The 5,981-nt window shown below is 42.9% G+C and overlaps 1 long non-coding RNA gene across 1 annotated transcript; it reads right to left on the bottom strand.

Moving 5' to 3' along the window:
- Positions 1-1,366: 1,366 nt before the first annotated feature.
- LOC311253865 lies at positions 1,367-5,506 on the bottom strand. The gene is made up of 3 exons (XR_014621990.1): positions 5,435-5,506; positions 3,852-3,995; positions 1,367-1,524 (listed from the first exon to the last, which is right to left on the bottom strand). It is a non-coding gene; the product is annotated as an uncharacterized lncRNA (long non-coding RNA).
- Between the last annotated feature and the right edge of the window lie 475 nt (positions 5,507-5,981).

Here is a 5,981-nt window from a genome sequence, read left to right as displayed (position 1 = left end):
TTGAAACGCTGGTTTGGAAAGATGATGGCCCAGTCGGCAAACTTTAGTTTGGTGATTTTCTTTTTATTACACCAAAAACCCAAAGACAAAAATACCCACAGGTGGCAAAGCAACAAAAAAAACGCAGGAATATTTACAATATGACAGAGTAAAAAAAATATTTACAAGGAACAGGCAGCAACTGTCATCCACATGCCACTCAGCCGAATCCTTCCTTCAAGTGAGCCGAGCTCTCTTTAAATACCCCCTTGGCCCCTCCCCCGGGCAAACCAATTAACAAAACACAGGGGTTAAGAAACATAAACTGGGAAACAACCCAGATAGCAAAATTCTTTTGGCCCATATCTGGCCCACACCTGACATGTTCATCCGGTCCACATACCGCATGGAATGATGTCACTTGGGAGGTCCGCTCCTGTTTGCCAAAAGTGGGCCACAACCAAGCCATCACAATGCCAGATGTCAACCAAAAACAGGCCAAATAAACCAGCAATCAACCGAATGTGGGCCACTGTACACTTTTATTCTGGCCCAAGTACGGCATGGGAAGATGGCACAAGGGTGGTCCACAGTTGTTTGCCAGAAGTGGGCCACAACCAAACCAACACAGTGCCAAATGTCAGCCGACACGCAATAAACCAGCACTCACCCAAATGTGGGCCACCACTGTACATTTTTATTCTGGCCCACATCCCACATGGAATGATGGCACATGAGTGGTCCACAGCTGTTTGCTAGAAGTGGGCCACAACCAAACCAACACAGTGCCAAATGTCAGCCATGACCAAATAAACCAGCACTCACCCAAATGTGGGCCACCACTGTACATTTTTATTCTGGCCCATATACCACTTGGAATGATGGCACAAATGTGGTCCACAGTTGTTTGCCAGAAGTGGGCCACAACCAAACCAACACAGTGCCAAGTGTCAGCCAAAAATAGACCAAATAAACCAGCACTCACCCAAATTTGGGCCACTATGCATTTTTATTCTGACCCACCTACCACATGGAATGACATGAGTGGTCCACACTTGTTTCTCACATATGACCCACAGCCTAGTCATAATGCTACATATTAACCAAGAGCTGAATACATCAGAACTGGTTTACAGTCTATGATCTTGTCTAGCCTGTACACATTGGAGTCACAACCAAACCATGACAAAGTTCTATGTCAAATATGAACACATCATATAAATAAACCAGAACTGGTCTGAATTTGTGGCTACTGTACATGTCATTATGGTACCTCCAGATACTGTGTTAAATGGTGGCAATGGTCCAGTCTTGTTGGTCTCAGTCAAAGATGAAGATACCTACTGAAGAATTGAAGAAAAAACCAGACACGAGAAACAACTTGTGAACAGTAGAGAACTATTTTATTTTTTTAACATGTGCCACAAACAACAACACAACACAAACAAAACAAACATGAAGATGAACATGAAAATTCTGACTGCGGAACACTGTTGCGGAACACGCTCACTCATGGCCCCACCATTGTCTCCTCTTCATCTGGCCCTTTAAGAAATGCACAAAAGAACATATTTTGTTGACTCAGTAAAGCAGTACTGTGGTTACTGTATATGGTTGCAGTGCAAAACACAAAACCTTATTAGGGCGGCAGTGGCTCAGTCAGTAGAGACTTGGCTTGGGGACCGGAGGGTGGCCGGTTCAAGTCCAGCTACAGACCACAATATGGAAGTGGACTGGTAGCTGAAGAGGTGCCAGTTCACTTCCTGGGTTACTGCCGAGGTGCCCTTGAGCAAGGCACCGAAACCCCCATGTGCTCCCCGGGCGCCTGACACGGCAGCCCACTGCTCCTAGTCTGCAGTATGTGCACTTACCATGTGTGTAGCTAGTGATGGGTTAAATGCAGAGGACTAATTTCAGGTGTGTTTACATGTTCCATGTAAAAGATAACTGACAATAAAGATTCTTCTTAAAAAAAAAAAAAAAAAAAAGGAGACCAAACAAAAAAGGCCCTGTAAAGTGATATAAAGTTATACAATATTGTGTTCATCAAACACTCTGACAAACTTCACATTTAACCTGAAGTTACAGTAATAAAACATAATGTATATTTGAGTTTGTCTTCATGTTAAAGGGGAATAGTGCACAGCCATTTGATTTTTTGCTATTTTGCTAACCTTTCCTCAGCATTTGTTGGTTCACTGAAGCCAGCCATAATGCAATTAATGGAGCATATCATATACATGTTGCAATGTGTGTATTTGTGTGGTTCTATCCTTTCATAAAAAGATAATGGATACAGGGTGTTTTGGTGTGTCATGATGCTGCCAGCACGAGAGCTGGGATACTGGGTCGGAGGGTCTGATCTTACAAGGTTGGTTTTCAGCCAAGTGACGCTAGGTGGAAGGCAGAGAGCCTCCATTCTCCCTGGAACAAGCCAGCAACATTACTCTGAAGCTGTTTCATTAAAGCATAAGTAAGCGGAATGTTTGTGTTAATATAAGTCTTATATAGTTATATCTTCCGACAGCAATCACTTATATAGAGTGTTTGGTCCGAAACACGGGTCTGTCAGTCACCCTGCTCTGCTGTAAGCCGAGGAGAAAACTTTCCTTGTATCCTACAACCTTTATCCAATGAGGAGAGAGAACGGCATAAAGGGGCGGTCCTCTCTGTGTGTGCAGCCAAGGGATGCACGCGCATGTGTTGACGTAGGGAAGAGGGCGGGGACTGCTAACTCCATCCGCTGACAGGAAGTTAGCCAAAACGACCGGATCGCTTACTTCTGCTTTAAGTAAAAAGTAGGTAAAAATCTTGAATATTTCCTCTTTAATGACTCTCCATGGGGACCCCCAAGATAGCTGTCAGTCTGGTGGTGCGTAATAGGTATCCACAAAACTGGACATTTACTGGACCAGAGGTCTGTGTGCTATGGCACGGTGCTCTGGCGGAACACTGGGGCCATACTCAGATCTAAAAGCCCTCACAAGAGGAGAGAGTTGGGATAAAAGTTGAGGTGAGGTCTCTCTGTCCTGGTTTATTCTTTATATATTATGCCAAGGTAAGTATTATATTCCATTGCAACATGGCTGAGGCTCTCAGTTGGAAGCAACTCCATCCTACATATTAAACCTATCACATATCAAGTCTGAGATGACAATGAGTCAGCTAGCCTCACTCACACAATCGCTGTGTAGTTACATCAGACCTGCCCACATGGTGGAGCTGAAGACCATGAATGCAGCAGTAAAGGGAAAAGTTTGAGGTTAGATAAGACCACATCTTAAGACTCAAAACTTCATCCACTCATGTTAACATTAGAAGTATGTTTTTGTGTTTGATAGGGGGTTCTTTCATTCCAGCTCAATTTAGCAGGGAGATGGCATGTAATATTAATATATTTAAAAATATATTTCAGCTGTTGCTTCATATTCATTAATTTATTTTGTAGATAGAATATTATACTAAAGTCAAATACAGTTTTCATTAAAGATGTGTTTCTAACTGAAATGTGATTTCCCTACTTTTCAGACCCATGTACTGGCTTTTAAGAAAGGCAATGGGTGACAATTCCAGTTACAGTTTACATTACTGTCCCACCACTGCCAAGTGAAATCTTTACATTTACAAGAAAATGGCTATGCTTGCTGCATGGTGGCTGAACAAGCTTCTAATTCCTAAGTGACCATAGCGGAAAAAATGGCAAAAATCACAACACTGCCTTTTTTAATTGTATTTGCTCATTTAGAATTGGGGAGATTTGTTCTGTACTTTGCGCTCATTTTTTTTTTACATATGCTGACAGCTTCATCTTGATTTCTGCTGTAGAACAGTATCACACATATATTGCAAAATAGGTATTGTAGCTGACTTACGTGCGAGCTGTGTGGCACGCCTTTTCTCCTCTCTCTCTCTCCTCCCACCATCCCTGTCTCCAGCGAGATGAAGCCACCTTTTTATATAAGCCTCCACCTCCTGGTCTGTTGCAGTGGCCGTCAATTGATTGTTTCTGACCGTTCCTAAAAATTGAGAAAACTGTAAAGCTTTGGATAGATTGCACACAATGGTGAGAAATGGCTAACTGCATGACATGCTATATCCTGCCCATAGTTGGGCAGCAATGAATGTAGTTTGAAAACAGTCTAGCCATGACCAGCCAATTACTAAAATTGTAGGAGGAAAACTCTCGCCTTCAGCTGACGAACTGATTGCAGACTGGTGCATCTTAGAGCAGGGGGCAGATAAATAGCTGGAGAAGATGGTGAAGCACATAGTTTTAGATATTTTTATTATGGTGCAGGTTGCTGACATTTCGGCACAGAGTATGTCTTCTTCAAAGCAAACAGAGCAATTTAAGAATGGCAGCTTTAAACTGGTGCCTTATAAAATGTGATTGGGTGTATATGTTGTTGTATTATAAGTATTTTATAACGAGTATTAGACTATCAGCATTTTTAATTAATTGTATTACTTAAAGCTATGGTCTAAGGTCTGAAAGACGATGAGAAGCCGCCATTAGCAGCACCGTGGAGAGCTCCAGAGCTGGAGGGAGACTCGTCGCTCTGGGCGACCCAGCACAGGGTGCTGTATGTGGGGGAGAGGAGTAGGAAGACCGGGGCCTGTAGCTCCGCGGCGCCGTAGTTCGCAGAGCGACCCCGCTCAGGTTGCCGCTGCGGCTAGAAGCGGCTGTGTGTTGGGGAGAGGATCAGGGAGACTCGACGCGGCACCGGTACCAGTAATAACGGCAGCAACACATTCTGTGCTTCTGTACTGTGCTTCTCTGAATCCTAGTGGGGCTTTCAGCGGCATGTGTTTAAACATGTACCCTCTGACTGTTATAATCATATGGATGCTGTTATAATGTGTTGTGATTGAGATCCTGACCCACCAAACATCCTGGAAAGTGACAAAGTTACGTTTTTCGTACAAAATTACATAATCACCATCAGTAAACAGGACGCTGTCTGACTATTTCACTCGCGGGGAGGGATGCTGTTTTCTGGAGGGAAAGTTCACTGCCACAGAGATTTATTTTTCTTGTCTCACACAGAGTCGTTGAACATGGGTCGGCATGTTCTCTGACCACTTTGCCACCACTTCTCAACTGCCTGCTCTGCATTATAGTCCTCAACCTCAGGGAAATGCAATGATATACGGAGGAGGGAATTGAGCATTTTGTTTGAGAGTGAGCGTTTGACATTTTTTTTTTCACTGTCCCGTAATTGTCCCGGACAAAATATAAGTGTGTCCCAGCAGGAATTTTTATGGTCCCCGCCGGGACATCGTTAATTTCGAGCCCTGCTGCCTGGTCATATTAACCTTGTATAAAAACTGAATGTTAACTAGCTAACATTTTTCGCAGCACTGGCAACCTGACAAAACAATGTGAAGTTCCAACAATAAGAGCTGAATGTTTCCCACAGAAATTCATTCATTTATTTTTCGTTCAGGGACTCACCTCACCGTGACTTCTCTCCTCGATCTCCGGCTCGCGCACTTTTTGCTCCCTTGCTCCCTTTCGTCAATTCGAATATGATGCATTCAAAAGACTCGTAATTTGGAAAACTCCAACTTAAAGCGGAAAAAAACATAACGGAAAGTAGAGTTTGAATAAAGATACGATCCTTACAGACTTAATAGCGTTGACTTAATAAAAAAAAAAAAAAAAAAAAACAAACACTGTCACTGTGGGTGATATGTTCAGGTAAATGTAGGTCAATACATTTTCCAATGTCGACCTGCCAGTCATTTTCTATGTGACACAGAGAGCAGGTGGGAGCGGTTTCTGTTCACAAATGAACTGTCACTCTTGGCCTAGGCTATGCTCTTATTGGCACACTCGGTCAAGGAATGTACAGTATGTTGTGAATTTAATGAATTGAATTGAATTTATTTATTTAAAACAGGGACAATGCACAAAAAAACATTAATCTTGTAAGACAAGAAGAGATGCTTTGAGCCAGGTTATAGTTCCGCCTGTAGTCCCTGGGCAGGTAAAGTTAAAG

The sequence above is a fragment of the Pagrus pagrus genome (genome assembly GCF_965226575.1).
Source record: "Pagrus pagrus genome assembly, contig: HAP1_SCAFFOLD_58, whole genome shotgun sequence".
NCBI lineage: Eukaryota > Metazoa > Chordata > Actinopteri > Spariformes > Sparidae > Pagrus > Pagrus pagrus.
The sequence above is the reverse complement of the archived record's forward strand: the minus strand, read 5'-3'. Positions and strand labels throughout refer to the sequence as shown.